Below are 19,396 nucleotides of genomic sequence, written 5' to 3'. Positions count from 1 at the left end.
TTTCATCTATTCTTTACCATTTTGACAGCTGCCGGAGCTCAGGCAGCTGTATGACAGGGCAGTGTAACAGTGATGTGTTTACAACTCGCTGCTACAACACAGGAGAGTTTCCCAAACACAGGAGAGTTAGCTAAACTCGGGAGTGTTTACATCGCAGCAAATCGCCAGAGATGACCAGCGATTTTGAAGATCAGGGTAAAAATCGCAGCTTGATACATTTCAGTATTTTTTTTACTAAAATCGCGCGTAAACACCCGTGATTTGCCGCGATTTTAACACGCTGGTAAAATCGGACCTTGATACATTTACCCCCAGATGTCGGATCCCCAGGCCCACACGTTGGTTGCTTGATGGGATACACTGAGGATTGAAGATGTACCCAAATGACTTTTGTATGGGACAGAGGATTTTATGTACTTTATTTATATATATATATGTGTGTGAAACAAAATTTCTGTAATAAGCGTTCCAAACGTTGAATCCACACAATTGATAGCAGCTTCTCCAGCTCAGACACCCCAAACAGCAAGGGAGTAATCTAGGTATAGAGAATGAAATAAAGCCGAAGCGCGCTAGTAGTGTGACAATGCTAATACACCATATATTGTGTTTGTAGCACCGGAGGACCCGATGGCCTGCACATGCTAAATAGTGTCAGGGACTTCTAAGGCCAGGAAGAGAGCCGCAGTTGAGAGGAAGAGGAATTACCTCAGAAAGAGAATGGCATTTGGGAGTGAGAAGAATTACCTCTAATGGACAGAAATAAACTGAAAGAGCCAGACACTAAGTAGAAAGTGATTGAGAGAGACGGTGGGCTAGATTTACTATCAGGCGGGATGCTCAGCGTCTTTAAGCCGCCATGCATCGCCGCGTTTTTCCGGCGGGTTTGCATTTGAAACAGCCGGATTTACTAAGGGGCGCGTTTCATCTTCAAGTTGAAGCCACCGGCGATGTCACGGCGGGATGTAATGGTCAAAGCCGCCGGCGGCTTTGAATTGATCATAGCGCTTTTGCTTTAAATGACGGCGCTTTCGTGTGATGGCAGTTTTTTTGAAAAATACACCTGTCTCATGACCTGTTACTATTGGCTACTTTCAAAGTCAGGAGATTTGTCATCACAAGCCCTATATAAATCACTGGCCTGCCACTTTTTCTTTGATAGGGTTTTGAGGAGTATAGAGAGAGGAGTTTGGAGGATTGTGCTTTGGTGAGAGTTGGTGACAGTTGCTGTATAGTAGTCTGGTGGAGCGATTTCTGATTGAAGTGTGAGTAGTCCTGTGGTTTTTTTCAGTTTTGTGCATTTATTTTCTCATTTATTTTCTGTCTTGTATTTATTGTATTTGTCTAGTCCTTTGTCTCTGTTACTTGTGTGTGAATGTTTTGTGAGTGTTTCTGTAGTCAGTCTAGTTTGTCCTTTGTGTTTGTCAGTCCTTCAGTGTTTATTGTTTTTCTGTATTCTGTGTAAATATGTCCAGAGATAGGAGGGGAGCAGAGGCTAAGGAGAGGGAGATGGAGGTGGAGGGGACAGAGGAAGGTGAGGAAGGCTTAGAGGAGTCAGGACAGGGCAGGAAGACAAAATAAGGGAGGAATGTCCGTTTCTCCCATGATGAAAATTGTGTGCTGGTGCACAATATAGTGCCCTGCTATGAGGTCATCTTAGGGAACCTGGCAGCCCGTACTTCGCTAAGGCGGCGCCACCAATTGTTGGGGAGAGTCTGTGATGTTGTGAACGCGGTGTGCCCACTAAAGTGGACAGTGGCTCACTGCCGCAAGCGATTCTCTGACATAAAAAGGGAGACTGAAAGAAAAAATGGCTGAGGAAAGGAGGGCAAGACAAAGAACGGGTGGTGGCCCCCCACTTCATATTGAATACACCAGTTATGAGTAGGGATGTGCACCGGCCACTTTTCGTGTTTTGGGTTTTTGGTTCTGATTACCTTCAGGTTTTGGGTTCTGTCACTCACCAGACTGTGAGTGCTTCTTCCCGTGTGTTTAGGAACCGTGGCCGTCCACCATCCTGAGGGTCTGCGCATGTGCAGCCCTTTAAAACCTTCAGTACCTGTTCCTTTTAGTTAATTGGCTGATCAGGCAACACTCCCTATTTAAAGCACCCGTTGTCTATACCTCGTTGCCTGATCTTGGAGTCTCATTCCCCATGAGCCTCTGAAGGTGTTCCTGTGTTTCCTCATGTATTCAGCTCAGCTGATTCCTGTGGTTTCCAGACCACTTCAACTCTCCTGTGGTTTCCAGACTACTTCAAACTCTCCTGTGTTTCATCGTGACTGTATTAGCTGATTCCTATCCGCTGCCTCCGTGCACTACAGTTATCTACTCACTTCAAACTCTCCTGTGTTTCATCGTGACTGTATTAGCTGATTCCTATCCGCTGCCTCCGTGCACTACAGTTATCTACTCACTTCAACTCTCCCGTGTTTCATCAAGACTGCTCCAGCTGATTCCTATCCGCTGCCTCCGTGATCAACAGTTCCTGCTCATCTCAACTCTCCCGTGTTTCCTCGTGACTGCACCTGCTGATTCCTATCCGCTTCCTCCGTGTACCTGCAGTGTCCTGCTTGCCGCTACCCTTCAGTTCTACTCGTGTCTGCAGCCAGCTGATCCGCTCTCCGTGCTTCTACAGTGTTCCTGCCTGTGTCATCTCGCCTGTCTGCATTGGATCAACGCTCTGCTGCTGTCCTCTACTTGGATTCCGCTTCTACTCTTCAGTGATTTCCCGGTGACTAGTCCTATATACTACGGCTTCCTGAGTATTGTTCCATCGTTGCTCGCCTACCTACCTGTGCGCTGCACCTACTTGGATACCGCTTCCATTTCCCTGGGACTTCGCATCCTGCCGGCCTCCTGCCGCTCAGGTATCTCTGCACTCCCTTCTGACAGCCTGCTCTTCTGAACCACGGTATGCATACTTATCATTGACTGTGCTCATGTATTGCATACCTTGCTGGACTGAGTTGTTCTTCTCTGAAGTTGCCTATCCACTGAGACTATTGCCATCATTTGACTGTGTTACCTTTTAGTCTGGATAGTTCCTGAGACTTTGTATATTTGTGCAGTGCTGCTCTGTTATTACTACTTTGTGCATATCATCGTGGGATCAAGTTCAGTGTGCCCGTGTATACTCTGCATTACATTTATCTCCCCGTGCTTCTCCTCACATATATATTTCAGTGGTACAACTTGCTAGAGGCAGACCACTGATTCCTGTTTCAGTATCCTTCCATATAGCAGTGGTACAACTTGCTAACGTAGACCACTGACTTCCCGGATACCTTCACCTGGATTCCGTTCCCTCACCTAGACAGCGGTACAACTTGCTAAACGCAGACCGCTGACTTCCATCACCTGCTTGTTGCTTCTGGACATTCCTCCTCACTATAGCAGTGGTACAACTTGCTACCGCAGACCACTGACTACCCTCACGTTTCCTTTGTCCATTCATTTCTTCGTGTACTACTACCTATATATTTCCAGTGCTGCTAGTCATAGACTTTCCACGAGCATTCTCTATCATCTGCTGTCTCCTGTTCCGTGATCACCCCGCTACCAGAGTACCATATTACCATCTATACTGCTCTGGTAAGTCCATCACCTGGTGATCCCTGAGTAAAGACTCCTAGTGCCCGTGACAGTAAGATCAGGCCATGACAGACCCAGATTCGGAACCTACAGCTAAAGAGATGCTGCAGCATCTGGTTACCGGTGTGGAGCAACAGGATGCTCGCCAACAGCTGTTACTACAATGTTACCAGGCGTTAGCCTCCCAAGGAACATCTGGACAGATTGTTACAGCTAATGTTGAAGCTCCTGTGCTTTCCTCCGTTTCCCCAGTGCCATCCCAGGTGTCTATGGCTTCCACGCTTCACCTGCCTACTCCGTCAAAGTATGATGGAGACCCCAAAACTTGTAGGGGTTTTCTCAACCAATGCTCAGTTCATTTTGAGCTCCAACCTCAAAATTTTCCTACCCATCGTTCCAGAGTGGCCTATCTTATTTCATTGTTTTCTGGACAAGCTCTGGCTTGGGCTTCCCCTCTGTGGGAGAGGAACGATCCAGTATTACAAGATAGTGCCAAATTTATTTCTATGTTCCGAAGTGTATTCGATGAACCAGGTCGTGTAATCTCCGCTGCTTCCAGCATTCTCCGTTTACATCAGGGTTCTCGTACAGTAGGCCAGTACGTCATTCAATTTAGGATATTAGCCTCTGAACTTCAGTGGAACACTGAAGCATTAATTGCCGCCTTCTGGCAGGGGCTCTCCGATAAAATTAAAGATGCACTGACTACCCAAGAGCTACCTACGTCATTAGAAGATTTGATTTCCCTCTGCCATCGTGTAGACATGAGGTTTCGTGAAAGGGAATCTGAAAAAACAACTTCAGTTAAAGCACCTCTTCGCTCAACCCCTCAACTTCGTCCAGCTTCATCTCCTGTGATCCCCATGGAGATAGGACGTTCCAAATTAACTTCTGAGGAGAAGAACCGAAGAATAAAGAATAGACTTTGTATCTATTGTGCTGATTCCACACATATGCTCAATTCTTGCCCTAAGAAATCGGGAAATGCCAGGCCCTAACTAGTTCTGGAGAGGTGAAGTTAGGGTCCCTGGAGTCCTCTCCATGTTCTACGAAATTAAAAGTCTGCGCTTTTGATGTTACGATTTCCTTTGCTACCAAATCCTTTGAGTCCCAAGCACTGATTGATTCTGGAGCAGCAGGAAATTTCATTTCTAAATCCCTAGTGAATCAATGGTCCCTACCAGTGATTACTTTGAAAACACCGATTACTGTGACTGCTATAGATGGATCACGTCTTATCAATGGTCTCATCACCCAGAGTACGTCTCCAGTAACGCTTCAGATTGGTGTGCTACACCATGAAGAGATTTCGTTTTTAATTCTTCCTGTTACTACAAGTCCGATTGTTTTAGGCCTTCCATGGCTTCAATGTCATTCTCCCCAGATTGACTGGCGCACTTCTCAAGTTACGTCTTGGGGAGCTGAATGTCATCATCGTTGTCTTTCCCAAGTCATTCCTCTTAAAATACAGCAATCTTCCATCTCATCTTCCTCACCGGGACTTCCTCCTCAGTATGCTTCATTTGCCGATGTTTTTGATAAAGCTCAGTCTGAACGTCTTCCTCCTCATCTTTCATGGGATTGTCCAATCGATCTTCTACCTGGCAAGACTCCTCCTAGGGGTCGGGTGTATCCACTTTCGTTACCTGAATCTCAAGCTACATCTGAATACATCCAAGAGAATCTCCAGCGAGGTTTTATTCGACCTTCCAACTCTCCCGCTGGAGCCGGGTTCTTCTTTGTAAAAAAGAAGGATGGATCACTACGCCCCTGCATAGATTTTCGTGGACTTAACGCCATTACTATTAAAAATCGGTATCCCATTCCTCTGATTACTGAGTTATTTGATCGCATTAAGGGAACTCGGATCTTTACCAAGTTGGATCTTCGTGGTGCCTATAATTTAATTAGAATCCGGACCGGTGACGAATGGAAGACAGCTTTCAACACCAGAGATGGGCATTATGAATATTTAGTAATGCCTTTCGGGTTATGTAATGCCCCCGCTGTTTTCCAGGGCTTCATTAATGAGGTCTTTCGGGACTTGTTATATGTATGTGTCGTTGTCTACCTGGACGACATATTGATCTTTTCACAGGACCTGCCTTCTCATCACCAAGATGTGGCAGAGGTCCTTTCCAGACTCCTGAAAAATTCATTATTCTGCAAACTAGAAAAATGTTCATTCGAGTTGCCCCAGATTCCATTTTTGGGTTATATTGTCTCCGAAGTTGGTCTACAAATGGATCCAGAAAAGGTGAATGCTGTGTTACATTGGCCTCAGCCAACTACTCTTCGTGCCATTCAGCGTTTTTTAGGTTTTGCCAATTACTATAGACGCTTCATTCAAGACTTCTCGTCCATTGCATCTCCTATTGTGTCCCTGACTCGTAAAGGGGCCAATACTAAGCAATGGTCATCTGAGGCTCTCCAAGCCTTTCAATTTCTTAAAGAGTCCTTCGCCTCTGCTCCCATTCTTCGACAGCCTGATGTGACACTTCCCTTCTTCCTAGAAGTAGATGCCTCTAATGTTGGCTTAGGTGCCATTCTCTCCCAACTATCGGAGCAACACAAATTCCATCCTTGTGCCTTTTACTCTCGGGGTCTCCTGCCTGCGGAGAGGAGTTACACTATCGGGGACAAGGAGTTGCTGGCTATCAAAGTAGCATTAGAGGAGTGGAGATACTTGTTGGAGGGAGCTCGTCACCGTGTGACGATTTTCACGGATCATAAGAACTTGTCATATCTACAGTCTGCCCAATGCTTGAATCCTCGTCAAGCAAGATGGTCTCTTTTCTTTTCTCGTTTCGAATTAAACATAACCTTCAAACCAGCTGCCAAGAACAAGAAAGCTGACGCTCTATCCCGAGCTTTTGTGACGTCCTCTGACGTTGAAGAGGTTTCCAACCACTCTATACTAGACCCCAAATGTATTTCGCTGGCTGCTTCTTCCACTAAAGTGCTACCATTTGGGAAGACCCTCGTGCCTCCTACTCTTAGGAGGAAAATCCTTTCGTGGTTCCACTCTTCTCGTTTTTCTGGACATGCTGGTGAACGCAAGACCTTTGAGATTCTCTCTCAAAGTTACTGGTGGCCCTCGATGAGGAGAGACGTCAAAGAGTTTGTAGCTGCTTGTGAATTGTGTTCTCAGTTTAAGACCTCCCGCAGAACTTCAGCGGGTTTGCTTCAACCACTACCCATTCCATCCAAGCCCTGGACCCATATTAGTATGGACTTTGTTACTGATCTTCCGCCTAGTAAAAATTGTAATACTATTTGGGTAGTGGTAGACAGATTTTCGAAGATAGCTCATTTTGTCCCTTTGTCCGGTTTGCCTTCCTCTTCTACTCTGGCTGAGCATTTCGTCAAGGAAATCTTTCGTATTCATGGATGTCCGTCTGAGATTGTGTCAGATAGAGGATTACAATTCGTTTCCAGATTCTGGCGGGCCCTTTGTAAGACCTTGGGCATACGATTAGCACTCTCATCTTCCTACCATCCTCAATCAAACGGACAAACTGAAATGGTCAATCAAGATCTTGAGACCTTTATAAGGATGTTCTCATCAGCCAATCAAGACAACTGGGTAGAATTGCTTCCTTGGGCTGAATTCGCTCATAACAACATGTACCATGAGTCATCTTCTAAAACTCCATTCTTTGTGGTTTACGGTCACCATCCGTCTTTTACGGAATTTCCTGCCCTCCCTCCCACCCAAGTTCCTGCTGTAGAGACTGTTTGTCAAACCTTCAAAAATATTTGGTCTCAGGTCAAAACCTGTTTAAAGAAGACATCTGCCAAATATAAGTCTTTTGCAGATAAGAAGAGGCGGGCTATTCCACCACTGAAAATTGGAGATCGTGTCTGGTTATCTACCAAAAATATTCGTTTGAAGGTCCCATCTATGAAATTCGCTCCCCGTTTTATTGGTCCATATAGGATCATTCAAGTGATAAATCCAGTTTGTTTCAAACTTCTACTTCCTAAGAATCTTCGTATTTCCAACGCCTTCCATGTGTCCTTGCTCAAACCTCTCATCATCAACCGTTTCTCGGTCCCTCCTTCAGCACCTCAGCCAGTTCAAGTTCATCAGGAGGAAGATTTCGAGATTACTCATATATTGGACGCAAAAATTTTGCGAGGAGTTCTTCGTTTCCTCGTTCATTGGAAGGGCTTTGGTCCTGAGGAGCGTTCATGGATCAAAGCTGAAGATCTCAACGCTCCAGCTCTTCTTAAGAAGTTTTATTCCAAAAATCCGGACAAGCCCGGTTCCAGGTGTTCTGTGCCCACCTTTAAAAGGGGGGGTACTGTCACTCACCAGACTGTCAGTGCTTCTTCCCGTGTGTTTAGGAACCATGGCCATCCACCATCCTGAGGGTCTGCGCATGTGCAGCCCTTTTAAACCTTCAGTACCTGTTCCTTTTAGTTAATTGGCTGATCAGGCAACACTCCCTATTTAAAGCACCTGTTGTCTATACCTCGTTGCCTGATCTTGGAGTCTCATTCCCCATGAGCCTCTGAAGGATTTCCTGTGTTTCCTCGTGTATTCAGCTCAGCTGATTCCTGTGGTTTCCAGACCACTTCAACTCTCCTGTGGTTTCCAGACTACTTCAAACTCTCCTGTGTTTCATCGTGACTGTATTAGCTGATTCCTATCCGCTGCCTCCGTGCACTACAGTTATCTACTCACTTCAAACTCTCCTGTGTTTCATCGTGACTGTATTAGCTGATTCCTATCCGCTGCCTCCGTGCACTACAGTTATCTACTCACTTCAACTCTCCCGTGTTTCATCGAGACTACTCCAGCTGATTTCTATCCGCTGCCTCCGTGATCAACAGTTCCTGCTCATCTCAACTCTCCCGTGTTTCCTCGTGACTGCACCTGCTGATTCCTATCCGCTACCTCCGTGTACCTGCAGTGTCCTGCTTGCCGCTACCCTTCAGTTCTACACGTGTCTGCAGTCAGCTGATCCGCTCTCCGTGCTTCTACAGTGTTCCTGCCTGTGTCATCTCGCCTGTCTGCATTGGATCAACGCTCTGCTGCTGTCCTCTACTTGGATTCCGCTTCTACTCTTCAGTGATCTCCCGGTGACCAGTCCTATATACTACGGCTTCCTGAGTATTGTTCCATCGTTGCTGGCCTACCTACCTGTGCGCTGCACCTACTTGGATACCGCTTCCATTTCCCTGGGACTTCGCATCCTGCCGGCCTCCTGCCGCTCAGGTATCTCTGCACTCCCTTCTGACAGCCTGCTCTTCTGAACCACGGTATGCATACTTATCATTGACTGTGCTCGTGTATTGCATACCTTGCTGGACTGAGTTGTTCTTCTCTGAAGTTGCCTATCCACTGAGACTATTGCCATCATTTGACTGTGTTACCTTTTAGTCTGGATAGTTCCTGAGACTTTGTATTTTGTGCAGTGCTGCTCTGTTATTACTACTTTGTGCATATCATCGTGGGATCAAGTTCAGTGTGCCCGTGTATACTCTGCATTACATTTATCTCCCCGTGCTCCTCCTCACATATATATTTCAGTGGTACAACTTGCTAGAGGCAGACCACTGATTCCTGTTTCAGTATCCTTCCATATAGCAGTGGTACAACTTGCTAACGCAGACCACTGACTTCCCGGATACCTTCACCTGGATTCCGTTCCCTCACCTAGACAGCGGTACAACTTGCTAAACGCAGACTGCTGACTTCCATCACCTCCTCGTTGCTTCTGGACATTCCTCCTCACTATAGCAGTGGTACAACTTGCTACCGCAGACCACTGACTACCCTCACGTTTCCTTTGTCCATTCAGTTCCTCGTGTACTACTACCTATATATTTCCAGTGCTGCTAGTCATAGACTTTCCACGAGCATTCTCTATCATCTGCTGTCTCCTGTTCCGTGATCACCCCGCTACCAGAGTACCATATTACCATCTATACTGCTCTGGTAAGTCCATCACCTGGTGATCCCTGGGTAAAGACTCCTAGTGCCCGTGACAGGTTCTAATGGGTTTTGCCAAAACACCCCCTCAAGGTTTTGGGTTTTGGGTTCTGATTTCTTTTTTAAAAAGCATAAAAACTGCTAAAATCTAGATTCTTGGGTTTTTTTTTTTTTTTTCACTCCTACGCTATTATTAACCTCAATAACATTCATTTCCACTCATTTCCAGTCTATTCTAAACACCTCACACCTCACAATATTGTTTTTAGGCCAAAAGGTTGCACCGAGGTAGCTGGATGACTAAGCTAAGCAACACAAGTTGGCGGCACAAACACGTGGCCCATCTAGAAGTGGCACTGCAGTGGCAGACAGGATGGCAGTTTGAAAAGCTAGGCCCCAAAGAGCACATAATGCCAAAAAAAGAGGTGCAAGATGGAATTGTCCTTGGGCCCTCCCACCCACCCTTATGTTGGTGAAATAGGACATGCGCACTTTAACAAACCAATCATTTCAGCCACAGGGCCTACAAAACTATGGCTGAAATGATTGGTTCATTTGGACCCCCACAAAACGAGCTGGCAAAAAAAAAAGAGGTGCAAGATGGAATTGTCCTTGGGAACTCCCACCCACCCTTATGTTGTGAAAAAAGGACATGCACACTTTAACAAACCAATCATTTCAGCAACAGGGCACACCAAACTACTGTGGCTGAAATGATTGGTTTGTTTGGGCCCCCACACAAAAAAAGCTATTAATCTCTCCCTGTACAAAGTAAACTGGCTCTACTGAGGCAAGATGTCGTCCTCATCCTCTGATTCCTCGCCCCCTTCAGTGTGTACTTCCTCATCCTCACACATTATAAATTCTTCCCCGCTGGACTTCACAATCAAAGGTCCCTCTGTAGTCTCTGGAGGCCATTGCTGGTCTTCATTGAAGAATTGATAATTCATTTTTATGAACATCATCTTCTCAACATTTTGCGGAAGCAACCTCCTTCGCCGCTCACTGACCAGGTTCCCCGCTGCACTAAAAACTCTTTCCGAGTACACACTGGAGGGGGGACAACTCAGGTAAAATAGAGCCAGTTTGTACAGGGGCTTCCAAACTGCCTTTTTTTCCTGCCAGTACAAGTAAGGACTGTCTGACATGTGTACTTGAATGCTGTCAGCAAAGTAATCCTCCACCATTTTTTCAATGGTGACAGAATCCAATGCACTGACAGTAGACATGTCAGCAATCGTTGGCAGGTCCTTCAGTCCGGACCAGATGTTCTCTGCATCCACGCCAGTGGGTCATTTAGGAAATCTCAGCTGTTTCCTCGCAGCCACAGGTGTGGAAGAAAATGAAGGAGGAGCTGTTGCCATGTCACGGTCCTCTTCAGATGACAATCTCCTGATCAGCAGGTCTTTGCACCGCTGTAGACTTGTGTCCGCTGGAAACAGAGACACAACATACGCTTTAAACCGAGGATCGAGCACGGTGGCCAGAATGTATTTCTCTGACTTTAAAATACTGACCACCCTCGGATCCTGGCAAAGCGTACGAAGGGCTACATCCACGAGAGCTACATGCTTTGTGGAATCGCAAAGCTTTACCAGCTCCTCCCTCACTTTCTCCAGCTGCTTCTGCAACAGCCTGATCAGGGGAATCACCTGACTCAAGCTGGCAGTGTCGGAACTGACTTCTCGTGTGGCAAGTTCAAACGGCTGGAGAACCTTGCACAACACGGAAATCAGTCTCCACTGCGCTTGACTCAGGCGCATCCCCACTCCTTTTCCTATGTCGTAGGTGGCTGTGTAGGCTTGAATGGCCTTTTGCTGCTCCTCCATCCTCTGCAGCATATAGAGGGTGGAGTTCCAGCGCGTCACAACCTCTTGTTTGAGGTGATGGCAGGGCAGGTTCAGGCTTTTTTGATGGTGCTTTAGTCTTTGGTAGGCAGTGGCAGAATGGCGAAAGTGTCCCGCAATTTTGCGGGCCACCGCAAGCATATCCTGCTTGCATATTTGCTGCACCACCAAATTTATTGTGTGGGCAAAACATGGCACGTGCTGGAAATTGCCCATATGTAATGCCCGCACAATGTTACTGGCGTTGTCCGACACCACAAATCCCCAGGAGAGTGTAAGTGGAGTAAGCCACTGCGAGATGATTTCCCTCAGTTTCTCTAAGAGGTTGTCAGCTTTGTGCCTCTTACTGAAACCGGTGATACACAACGTTGCCTGCCTTGGAACTAGCAGGTGTTTCGGAGATGCTGCTACTGATGCTGCTGCTGCTGTTGCTGCGGAAGGCGATGCATCTACCCAGTGGGCTGTCACAGTCATATAGTCCTTAGTTTGCCCTGAACCACTTGTCCACATGTCCGTGGTTAAGTGGACAGTGGGTACAACCGCATTTTTCAGAGCACTGAGGACACTTTTTCGTACTTCTCTGTACATCCCGGGTATCGCCTGCCTATTGAAGTGGAATCTAGACGGGATTTGGTACCGGGGACACAATACCTCCATCAACCATCTAAATCCCACTCCCCTGATGCCGGACACCGGACGCACGTCTAACACCAACATAGCTGTCAAGGCCGCAGTTATCCGCTTTGCCATAGGATGACTGCTGTCGTACTTCCTGCTCATGGCAAATGACTGTTGTACGGTCAGTTGCTTAGTTAAAGACGTAGCGGTCTTACGACTTCCCCTCTGGGAAGATGACCAACTCCCAGCAGCAATAGCAGCAGCAGCAGTAGTAGGCGTACCGCTACAGGATCCTCCAGAAGAATCCCGGATTGAAGAGGACTCAGTCATGCCGGTGACATGGCCTGCAGGACTATCTCCCATCCAGATCGAGGAGGAAATTGACGAGGAGGGTGTTGCTGATGTGGATACAATGGCACCAAGGGTTTTAGGTGTCCCTGGACTGCTGACGGTCCTAGCCACAGTTCCTGAACTAAACACAGATTTATGAAGGTTCTTCAGGTGACGTACAATGGAGGATGTCCCTAGGTGGCCAAGATCCTTACCCATGCTTATTGCAGCTTTACATAAGGTACATATGGCAATACATTTGTTGTCCATATTGGGATAGAAATAATTCCAGACCGAAGAGGTGGATTTATTGGTCTTCTGGCCAGGCATGACAATGGGCTTTTTCATCCCATGGACAACAACAGGACAACAACTGTTTCCCACCCTGGTGCCTCATTTAAGAAAACCACATCAGCATCCTCCTCGTCAAGTCCCTCCTCAGTGCCAGCTACATCAATATCCTCCTCCTGGTGTACAACATTGACACCTTCATTATCCAAATCTGTAACTGCACTGTGGGTGATCCTTCCAGCATATGCAGAGGGCGTGCTGCAAATGGTGGAAGGAGCCACCTCTTCCCGTACAGTGATGGGAAGGTCAGGCTTCGCAACCACCAACACCCTTGGACTCGCCTTGGGGATTTGTGATGCCATGTCTTTAGAAGGCAGAGTTGTTTGCTGTGTTGTTGATGACAGCTTAACTCTCTTCAATTTTTTAGAGGGGGGGGAGGAGGAGGGCTTTGATTGTTGTGTGAAGCTGAACCACTAGTCATGAACATGGGCCAGGGCCTAAGCCGTTCCTTGCCACTCCGTGTCGTAAATGGCATATTGGCAAGTTTACGTTTCTCCTCAGATGATTTTAATTTCTTTTTTTTCATCATTTTAGTGACCTTTGGCTTTTTGGATTTTACATGCCCTCTACTATGACATTGGGCATCGGCCTTGGCAGACGACGTTGATGGCATTTCATCGTCTATGTCATGACTAGTTGCAGCAGCTCCAGCATTAGAAGGAAGTGGTTCTTGATCTTTCCCTACATAATCCTCCAAATTTTTGTACTCCGTTATATGCAGTACAAGAGAGCGTACCCCTAAACCACAGACACTCGGCAAAGGCTTTAAAAATTATATGCGGCACAGGACAGTATCACTGGACTGGAGTTATATAGCAGTACCAATGGACTTATACTGCAGGATCAGTGAACTTTGTTATATAGCAGTACCAATGAACTTATACTGCAGGATCAGTGAACTTTGTTATATAGCAGTACCACTGGACTTATACTGCAAGATCAGTGAACTTTGTTATATAGCAGTACCAATGGACTTATACTGCAGGATCAGTGAACTTTGTTATATAGCAGTACCACTGGACTTATACTGCAGGATCAGTGAACTTTGTTATATAGCAGTACCAATGGACTTATACTGCAGGATCAGTGAACACCGCCGAACTGAGTAACAAGTATCGCTGGGGTTATGTGAAATACCCTACCTAGTAAAAACTGGGGAGTGATTCTTGATTGAAATAAGAGGCAATGAGGATAGGTGAAACAAAACGCCAACGCTTCTTGGCTTTTTCAAGGCAAAAGTCTGAAAGCTGTTTTCAATCCAAGCTCCAATGTCCGAGTGAAGATGCCGGCGGGCAGCGGGGAATAATATTAATCCAGATCTCGCGAGATCCTACGGCGGGATGATGACGATTTGCCTCGTTCTGAGTTTTGCGTCGGGCGGGAATCCCCGAACAGTGCTCAGGTCCGGCCTCGGATCGGCACTGTTCGGGGGTGTTCGGATTTCGGGAATCCGAGCCCGCTCAACCCTAGTTGTCATCGACCAGTTTTCCAAGATGATTCACTTCATTCCTCTCATCGGACAATCACATCTATACAACAGGTACACAAAATACAACACTCACCTTTTTAACAACACTCACCAATCTCCCGGTCTCTCCACTACTCTCACTCTAACTGCTGCAACCGCTATCAACTAAAATAAGGAAGTAGACAGGCTTTTATATTGTTGGTGAGGTGAAAATCACTCAAATTTTCAATGTTAAGCTTGCAACCAATAATAAATTATAGGTTTTTTTTAAATTCGCACTTTAGAATTAAAATGCTGGCGCTTTTGTGCTTTTGGGGTTGTGTAAAAACCACTGCAGATCGCCAGACATCGATGGTGAATTTCAATTTTACTATCAAAAGCGCAGTAAAATACATCTGAAGGTTTGGCACTTAAAATCGTCGTCAATGTGTGGCGCTGAATACAGTTTGATACATTTTGCTCTTTATGTGAGTTCAGAACCAGTAATATAGTGAACTCATCTTTGCCCAGAGATGGGCAAAATTAATATTTATGAGAACTGAAGGCAAACATGGGCTTCCACTATATGCCAGCTTTGGGTCTAAAGGCAGGAGGGTTATGAGACCCATCTGTGATGTGCAGACCAGAGAAGGGCTGAATAAGGGAAAGTAAAACGAATATTTTAACTTAAATAGAGCACACATAAAGCATTTAAAAACTTAAAAGAAAAACATTATTATAGAAAAAAAACACATGTGTCACAGTTGTTCATAATATAAATGTTTACTGTTTTCCAATGGTGACAGGTGTTTTCCTGTGTACTGTAGCATACTTGTGCTTCCCATAGGTGTTGAAGTCCTGGGGTAATTGCTTGGCTTCCCAGGATGTGATGTTGTCTGTGGAGTGGTAGTGGGCAAAATGTATAAGACAAGTTAACCCGTGCATGATACTCATGCATTCTAGTCAAATCAAGCTACTTAAGGTGTTAAAAAGGTTCTTGTCATCTTCATCGCCACACACACACGCCACTAGGCTTTTATATATTAGATAATGCTAAGAATTTAGTAGGTCAGTGTAGTATATAACTCCGCCCAGCAGGTGGCGCTGCAGCTTGAGCACTCTGTCACCCGGTAGTTTTTTACACACACACACACACACACACACACACACATACTAACACAGCATGTGTGTTCATGAGGTAAAATTACCTCACGAAAATGAGTTTGAGCCCTCAACTCGTAAATTTAGCCTTTACTACCCCTCCCACGGGGGAAGGGGGGATGATGGAAGTTAACTGACTTCACTATTGTAATTTTTTTGTCAAATAATGTCAGTATACCAAATTTCAGGTCAATTGGATGAGCCCTTTCTGAGAAAATAGTTTTTTCCACACACACACACTGACCCGTTACTATGACCCTATCTAGTATAAGAGAAAGCAATGTTGATCTCTATTGTAGAATAAATATTATTTAGCAGCAGCGTGTGAGATACAATGCGAGCACCGACGCGCGTTTTGCTTGTTATGCTTTTTCAAGGCAACACGAGCCTTAGTAATGAGTGGCTATTTAAGCTATGAAATAGACGCCCCTTTGTACGCGTCATAGTTGGAGATCCAATGAAATGGTAATTTTCATAGAGATGATTGGCAGTAGTCTCTGCCTATAGTATATTGGATTCTGTCAATCCTGAAATCCTATTGGTAGCTTGTATTACCATGACAACATGTATTGTTTAGTCCATGAACAAGGCTCCATTTTATCCGTGATATACAATAATTATTGCGGTAAGTATATCTAGTCTTGAAGACATATAAACAAGAGGTTTATAGTGCATATTCTATCTGATCTTATGGGTATATTTTAATGGGTAAAAATATGTAACCTTCATTGATGTCTATATATGTATGCCTAAAGGAAACTAAAGAAGCATCAAAGTGCTACCCTCCAAAGAGCTGCTATCTGGTAAAAGTAATCTTTGAGGAAAAGATTAAATTATTTATTACAGTTACACAAAAGCCAGATAACTCATATAGTCATTAAGGCCTTCAGGTATCATGCTACCCATAATAAAAATCTTTTTGGTTTCCCTTCTCAGGAGTTCTCCTTGTAAATCTCCTCCACGGATTCCCATGTGTACTTGTTCCATAATGTATGCCTTCACAAATTTTGGGTTACCATTATGAGATAATAAAAAATGTCCCGCGACTGAAGTAAGTTTTTTATTGTTACTTCGATCCTTTTCCGCATTCTTAATGTTCCCAATATGTTCTAAGAGTCTTCTCTTAAAAGGACGACTGGTCATGCCAATATATTTTTTGGAACAAGGACATGATGGACAATAAATCACCCCTGATGAGTTGCAATTCAAGAAGTCATTGATCTTCCAGACCTTTCCATATTTGTCAATATATTCTTTTGTTGTGACCGTATATTGGCACGCTTTTCATTATCCACATTGGTAAAAACCTTTAGTTCTATTGGTATTAGTCATTCTGTTATGAAAATGGCTGTGGACAAGGCGGTCATTAAGGTTTTGCGACCTCCTCCAACTGATGGAGATTCTCTCTCCTAGAATCTTTTTCAAGTCTCGATTTAGGAGAAGGACATGCCAGTGATGCTGAAAGATATCAACTAGCTCCCTCCATTCCGTGCAAAAGGTTCCAATCATCCTAACCTTGGTATCCTTATTTATCTGTCCCTGATTGGATGAGGAAAAGATGAGGGATTCCCTGTTTTTGTTTGAAACAAATTTTTTTGCGTTTCTGATCGTTCTCATTCCATATCCCCTGTGTTTGAATCTCATTATGAGTTCTTCTGATCTTTTTTCGAAAATTGCTTTATCCGAACAGTTACGTTTAGTTCGTAATAGTTCCACTTTGGGGAAACCTTTAATCACTGCCGGATGATGTGCACTTGTATGGTGCAAAATGCTGTTAGTAGCAGTAATTTTCCAATACATGTCCGTATTCAAAGTGCCATTTTCAGTTTTATAAATCGTTAAATCTAGAAAATTGATTAGTTCCATATCAATTTCTGAAGTCAACTTTGGGTATCCGAGTACCGAGCCGAGTCTCCCGCCCGCTCGGAATCCAAATCGAGGCCGAACATCATCATAGCGTCGTCGGATCTTGTGGGCTCGATTCTCGCGATACTTGAAGATTATAAATACATGCCTCCACAGCAATACATCGCCATTTGACGGAGGGAGAGAGCAGGGTGTAGTCACAGGCTGATTAGAGCAGGGACAGAGAATACAATATTCTTATTCCAATTGAGCTACCAAACATCGCTAGAGAAGAGAGGAGGATAGAGGATTTTTTTTTTTTCAATATTTGGCACTCCCCAGTGCTTTTTGGGTGTCCCCCATAATTGTGCATAAATATTTCTGGCTGTCAAAATTACTATCTGTCAGCAGTATCTACCAAATATTTTTTTTAGCACTCCCAAGTGCTTTTGGGGTGTCCCCCATAATTGTGCATAAATATTTCTGGCTGTCAAAATTACTATCTGTCAGCAGTATCTTACCAAATAATTTTTAGCACTACAAGTGCTTTGGGCTGAGAATGGATTCAAAGCAGTCCACATATGAGCAGAATGAGCAACCAGGTTCTGTCACCAGTCCTGATGTTAGTGTTCCCAGTACGTCATCTGGGCAAGGCGATGTCAAACTACACAGTGTTTCGAAATCAGTCCAAAAAACAAAAAAACCCCAAAAATTTACTGTGTTGAAGCGAAAAAGAAGTGTTACTGAGCAAAAGTCAAGTGCCGATAATTTTTTTTTTGCCAACATGCCATTCTACACACGTAGTGGCAAAGAGAGAATGAGGCCTTCACCTTTGGCTATTAGTGGCAGATCCCAAAAAGTTACTGTGAAGATACCGGGTATATCTGGCCCAGTGCTACCCAGTACCTTCTAGGATTCGTATAGTCACTCAGGCAAAATGCAGTTATAAAAATACAACAGTATATTGATTGTCATACAAACAACACTAGAATATTATGTACACACAGTAAATAAATGCCAGGCAGATTTACCACATTATCTGTCCCTTACCCCAATAGCTTCAGGAATTATAGTCACCTGCTGTCCAGACTTCCCGACCCATGGATTTCTCTCAGCTGCATATATAGACTCTACTTAGAGAACGACAACTCAAAAGCTAGATCTTGCACCTTCATGAATAAAATCCCAGAATGAACCCCCTTCCCCCCTGGAGTCGTTCCTTATATCCCAGGTCTAATTTCCACAGTCTTTCCCCTCCCTGGGCAAACCCCTAGGTCTATTCTTCGTAACCATTGGTCAGTGCAGGACTAGGGGGTTTGGACAGGGCAGTGAAGATGAGATGTCCTTTCACAAAAGCCCCCTGCTGGGATGCAGACAGCACGTCTGGACTAGTCCTAAGGAGAACAATTGATGCTAATTGGCTTCCCCTACTTCCAAGGATAAGGTAGAAGTGAGCCCCTCCTAAAATTAACCCCTTACACTACTTTGTGATGTCACAGGGTCCCCAGCTGTTCCATGCTTCCTGTAGAGGAAGGAGGGGGGAGAATGAATGCAGCTCCAGCCCTCTCACCTGTATCCTGGACACCACCTGATCTTTACCCATAACCCTCCTGGCTTCCGTTTAAGGACAATGAATAACATTACTGCAAGTCATCAATATATAATACACAATATACATATGTACACTGAACTACAATGTCCCCTTAGTCACATGTTATTGGACAATGCAGTTGTAGTCTGGTGAGCAAGGGAACAAAGCATGGGCTATAAAAAGTATTTGCTATAATCCACATATCACACTCGTTTTGTCACAGTTACCGAGCCTACAATTGGTGAACATCTACTATTACGCATCAAAGCTGAGCTGCAAGATAACAGTAAGGCATTAGAGAATAATGTTTGCTCTGATTCACAAATGGCACCAATCCCTGTGGAGAGTCCATCCAATAGTGGTATGTCTAATCGTAAGCATTCTGTTAGTGTACCCATAAAGAAGGGCCCTTTCAGCAGTTCTGCTGATGTGTACCTGAACAGCCCGAGTGTAGCCGATGATAAATAAATTGAGGATGCCACTTTGGAAATAGAAGAGGATGAGGGGGAGATTTGTGGAGGTGACGAGGGCGCTAATGAGGATGTTGATGATTATGATGCAGACAGATACCAAATTGCCTTTCTCAATTTCTATTTATATTCTAGATTATATAACGGCTGAATAGTTTTCTATTTTACTCCTAGTGGAAAGGGGATCTGATGCAGACAGAT

Source organism: Mixophyes fleayi, chromosome 6 (genome assembly GCF_038048845.1).
Source record: "Mixophyes fleayi isolate aMixFle1 chromosome 6, aMixFle1.hap1, whole genome shotgun sequence".
NCBI classification, from domain to species: domain Eukaryota; kingdom Metazoa; phylum Chordata; class Amphibia; order Anura; family Limnodynastidae; genus Mixophyes; species Mixophyes fleayi.
Note: the sequence above shows the minus strand (reverse complement) of the source record.